The sequence below is a fragment of the Macrobrachium rosenbergii genome, chromosome 24 (assembly GCF_040412425.1).
Source record: "Macrobrachium rosenbergii isolate ZJJX-2024 chromosome 24, ASM4041242v1, whole genome shotgun sequence".
NCBI classification, from domain to species: domain Eukaryota; kingdom Metazoa; phylum Arthropoda; class Malacostraca; order Decapoda; family Palaemonidae; genus Macrobrachium; species Macrobrachium rosenbergii.
The window spans coordinates 27,877,983-27,883,735 of NC_089764.1; the positions used below are offsets into that span (position 1 = coordinate 27,877,983).

Genomic DNA, 5,753 nt, shown 5'->3' on the forward strand with positions numbered 1-5,753 from the left:
GTAACTCCAACCCTCCTGAAGCTACGAAGTGTAATGGCGACATTTTGACCTAAATATGACTGACTGGTGTGAATTTCGATTGCTCAACCCGTCTTGAATGCCGGAACTTGAAGTTTTCCTTTATATATGTAAGTGGTTTATATATTTGATAGCTTTTAACTGGCATCTTACTGACTGGAGATGCCATGTCATGTATACAGCTTTAGGGTAACCGTGTTAGGCCTATGGTTTCTGGAATCAGCGTCCACTTATTCATTCCAGTGATTTTATCGTTATTAAGATAAATGGGAAGCCGAAAGGTTTGATTTTGAAGAATACAAGTTGAAGCTCACTGCTTGGGTGCAATAAGAGACCTGCGTGCACCGTTCATCGTTGTCGAAGGTGCAGTATATTGTGGTACTATGAAACACCTTGAATGGATTAGTTTAGGTGGCTGAATGGGAAATTCGTTAGAGGAACTTGTTATTCTTTCTTTTTATTTCCTGTTTTGATGGAGACTATCGTATATTTTGACAAGCTAGGCCCACTTGATCTGATACGAAACGATAATGTAAGAAATATGATTTGTTGACAATCGTGTTCTTTTCCAAGTTGACTACGTACTGACCTAAAGTTTAATGCATTTAAATTTAAATTTGTTGGAACCGGATGTTGTATTTTCATCACACTTTATATGCAGCTAATGCAAATATATGCTTTCCTCATTTTTGTAGTTTTATGGAATATGTGTATATGCCTAGGGTTTTATGTGTGTGTGTGTGTGTGGCTTTGTCTAACTATTGTAGGTGAGGTGACTGACGAATACGAGCTTTGTGTGATTTCATTATTATTGTTATTATAAAATCTTATTATATTGCCCCTTTCACGTCTACCTACAGCTGTCTGAGAAACCTGTGATCGCACCCACTGAGCAAGGCACGAAAGTCTGGACTCGGGCAACCGAAGCGCTTTCCTGCCTGGCGCCTGACTAGTACTTTGATGAGTTTGATCACTTCGCTGGTGCGAGGGAAGGAAGAAGAATGTCTCCTTACGGCGCCGTATTGTTCAGGTGATTCTCAAAAATTATAAGTAAATCATAATGATTTACTTATAATTAAGTTAGAATATGTGTGTAGGTTTTAGATGAACTTTTTTTTATCAGGTATAAAGTGTGTAGCTTCGTTGGTGCATAAAGAGAAATGAGCATAATTAATATAATGTCTTTCTCTGACAGGTGAATTGAATAATTCACTGCCTATCAACAGTTCACTCATGAAAAGCGTTAAGGAATCCAGGTTAAATCTTACTTCCTTACCATCGAACAGTCCTACCGCTGTCGCATTCGTCAACTTATCTCGACAAAGCTGTGAAAATTCGCAAAGACGTAATACATACTTAAGGCACCTGCGATATTCAGGTAAGAAAACTACATATTCAGTAACTAGTCCATAAGAATTTTCAATGTTCTAGGTTTTCCCTTTGATTTGTGGAAGTGTCAGGTTTTATCATATTTAGTAATCGATTTACAGTGGCTTTTAGGGCTGTCTGCCCGCAGTATGAAAGAATTCAATTAATGGCGTTCCATGCAATCTATGTAGAGGGAATACATATATATATATATATATATATATATATATATATATATATATATATATATATATATATATATATATATATATATATATTATATATATATATTATATTATATAGTTTTTATAAAATTATATATATATATATACATATACTTAAAAGTATATATATATATATATATATATATATATATATATATATATATATATATATATATATATATATATATATATATGTGTGTGTGTGTGTGTGTGTGTGTGTGTGTGTGTGTGTGTGTGTGTATTGTTTGAATTACAGACCCATGTAAAGAGGCCTGGCGCAGGGAATTCTTTAATGAAGATTTTATAATTATGTAAGGCTAAACCTTCCTCCCGTTTAGAAATAAATACACATCAACTTGAAAATTAATATACTCTTGGAATTTGGGTGGGATTTTGTTTGAGAAATCAAAACAAAGTAAGGTCAAAGAATTCCAGTAGACTGTATATCATTTTATGTTTTTAAAAAATGAGGGGTTGGGATGTGAAGAGGGAAACGAAGGAGGAGAATGCAGGTGGGAATGAGGAGAAGAGGGTGAAGATTCCTTGTTTCATATTCGGGGAATCTGTGAATGCTGCAATATGATCCGGGTATTGACATACCAAGGGTAGAAGTTTTGTCCTCTGCAAGATTGGTATGATAGGATTCAATTTACTGCTTTGTTTTGTTTGCTTCAAATGCAAATAATGCATATCGATAAATGAAGGTTCAATATAAATTAAGAAATTTTAGCACAGGACGTCTGATTATCGAATTATTCTAGGCATGAAAAAATATATCCCCAAGGCCTACCGTCACGGCCTCAAGCCTAAAATACATCGTACTGGTCTAAAATACATCGGGTCTACCATTAATAAGATTTCATTACCTGAACATCCTTTACAAAAGCATAGCTCTGGTATGAGTGACCATTTAACTATAATCATGTTTCATGATTTAAAACGAAAAACGACTAAAAATATCGTACCCTGATAGGGGAAAGCTTTATTTCGACTCTGGAAGAAAGATATCGGAATTGCACAAGTTTGTGGGAATGTCTAACAGTTCTAACTACTGTTGTCCAACTTTTGGGAAGTTCTGTCTCCAGAAATTTGAACCACAAGGTCTAGATTTCAAGGTTCTTTCTTTTTATCACTTCAGTAAAACGTTATCCATTTCGTCACCATGGTGGGGTTGGTTCACTTACCCCTTAGAACTTCATTTGATTTCTACAAGAATTTCTGTAGAAACCGACATAAACTCCTACACTTCCTGGTGTCTGAATTCGATTGTCGAGGACTTTGGGCCAAAAGAGTTTTCTTTTCATATTTCATTTAAAGACAATTGGTTGCCTGACAGTGAACGTACCCAAAAACTCTGGAAAAGCAGGAATTTTGGAATTCCACGCCCGTTTCTCGCCAAATTTATCCCTTTCGGTACCGTCACCTGATGATTTTTATCTGTCAAATTTCATCAAAACCTGTCAACCCTTTCTGTACTGTATAGGCGCATATTCAAACGGGTGAAGAAGTAACCTCGGTGGCAGATGTAATTAGACGCATAACTCGCATAATAGTTCACAGGACAGAAAATAACATAAATAAAGATTAAATACATAAGTTCATATTTAATCATAAAATCAAATAGACAAATAGTAATCAATTAAGATAATTTAGAACTCAAGCCGTGTCGGCTGCCATTCACACGGAGACAATTTCCTGCCTTATTTGCTGGGAGACTCCCAAAGGCGTCCATTGACCCTTCCGCGGCTGTTGAATTGGCTAATGCATTCAATGAACCTGTTCGCTTAATTTCCTGCGGTGTTCAAGCCGATAAAGTCGGCATAGGGATACCAATGCAAGTAGTAAACGACTGAAAAGTAAACACTGAAATCAGTATTCATGAACAGACTCACGGCGACAAATAAGAATGAAGACAATGAACTAGTCAGCAGTTAAAATTTAAGTTTGTGTACACACACACATTATATATATATATGCATATATATATAAATATAAATATATATAATCACAATATATATATAATCAGGAGCCACTGCTCAAAACCACAGTATATATGTATATATATATAGAAATATATATATATATATATATATATATATATATATATATATATATATATATATATATATATATATATATATATATAAATAACTTGTTTGTTATAAAAAAATTAAAAGCTATAATCATCGTTAATGATCGACATAAATCGATAAATAAAAATCCTGTTCCTGGTTGATATAGATATTCGTGAAGATTTAGGGAGGGACAATACTTTTGCTTTTAGCCATTCAAATACCAACGGTTCCGAGGACACTAATGCTTCTTGGATTCACTGATTTATAGATTTTAGGCCTACATGCCAAGCACTGGGGCAACTGAGGCCATTCAACGCTGAAACGGAAACTGACAGTAAAAGTTTGAAAGGTGTAGCAGGAGGAAAACCTCGCAGTTGCACTACGAATCAACTGTTACGAGAGGGTGGACAGTAAGATGGAAGAACGAGAATGCGAACGGAGGTAGAGTAAAAGGAATGAAAGGGGTTGCAGCTAGGGGCCGAAGGGACGCTGCAAAGACCTTTAAGTAGTGCCTACATTGCACCGCATGAGGTGCACCGATGGCGCTAACCCCCTACGGGGTAATGCTTCTCGGAAAGACGAAAACTGTCGTATACAATATACACTGCAAGTGTGCGATAAATCTGATGTGGGCGTCAAGGGATAAAGCCTGTCTCGGGGGAAAAATCACTTCCACCAAAAGCAGGTCAAAGCCCAGTCTCACCCGACACCCGATCCCTGTCGTCTATAGCCCCAGCGGGCAAGTAGCGGCTTCACCACGAAATATGGCCACACTCAGATATAATTAGCAAGTAGCGGTTTCACCAGGATATGTGGCCACACTCGGATATAATTATACGAACGATGCACCACTCTTGTGGTACGATTGTCACCACTAGCCCTGTCATAGGATTCTCCTTTAGTCTCGGGGTAACATCGAGAATATGACGTAGGTTGTCTTAGCGTACGTCTGAAGTTGTCCTGAGCCGATCGCAAGACAAACTGCGAGCAATGCATTTATCGAAGGATGTTATGGAGAAAAAGTTATTTTTCCAACATGAGGCTATCTGCGACAGTGCAGACAGGCATACGACTATCGCAAAACAGTTAGAGACAGCCTTGCAATATGTTGCGTCATCCAGGTGATACTCGACAGCCGCAGGAAAATAATGAGAAGGTCTGATATCCATCTACAACAGTTAAGACAAAATTAGATTCTTCAAGATCATCCACGCACTTTTCGCCATTACCAGCATCATTATCATCGTTACTTCCACAGCGACAACCAATACTATTTTTCTAAATATGCATTACCCTACTGACTGTCAGTATTACAAATACCATAATGGTTATGAGAACAACATTGAAGCTATCGGAGATTTATAACTCCTGCTGTCAAGCGCATAATGTTAACTGCATGGAAACGGTAAAATAAAACAAACGTGAGCTCAAATTTAATCATCATACGAATTGGCAGAACCGTTTTTAATAATTTAACTCCAATATTCTTCGTCACAATTTTCCATTCACTGAAAGATACAAACACCGAAAATATATCCTTCTTTGCGCTGCTTTTAATTGTTTCAAAAGGGACAAAAGCGAAACCATTTTTAGCAAAGAATTAGAATGACCCGTCAATTCAGGCCTCATATATTGTGGAATGTGAAAATCATAAACTCACAGACTCTGTTTACAGGATAATTCACCGTCGTCAAAATATCTCACTTACTTGAGCGCAGCATCCATCGAAATAGAATGTCTTCAACGCCGGCAACACAGGGATGAACAAAAAAAGAAAAATGTGCGTAAAAGGACCCTCTATTAACCCAAAAGGACACAATAAGCTACGTGCCTAAAAACGAATGTGTGAAGCAAGGAAAACGTGAGCTGATGGTAAATTCTAAAGCTTTACGGTCGCTAGTGGTAGAAATTATATATTTCTTCGAAATATATTACAAAGAAACAATATTGGAACTACCTTAGGATAAAAAATGGTTGCTAGGCGGTTTCTATAGTCTTGAGAGATTTCCGTCGTAAATAACAGTCTCAACGCATTTACGAATGACTATCGGGGAAAAAATTATCGCTT

The 5,753-nt window shown here is 36.8% G+C and overlaps 1 long non-coding RNA gene across 1 annotated transcript in view; it reads left to right on the forward strand.

Moving 5' to 3' along the window:
• The window catches only part of LOC136851753 (uncharacterized), a 13,682-nt gene continuing 7,929 nt past the window's right edge, over window positions 1–5,753 (forward strand). The window contains exons 1-3 of the long non-coding RNA XR_010856970.1: window positions 1–128; window positions 879–1,048; window positions 1,214–1,396. This is a non-coding gene — a long non-coding RNA (uncharacterized lncRNA). The remainder of the gene's footprint in view (window positions 129–878; window positions 1,049–1,213; window positions 1,397–5,753) is intronic.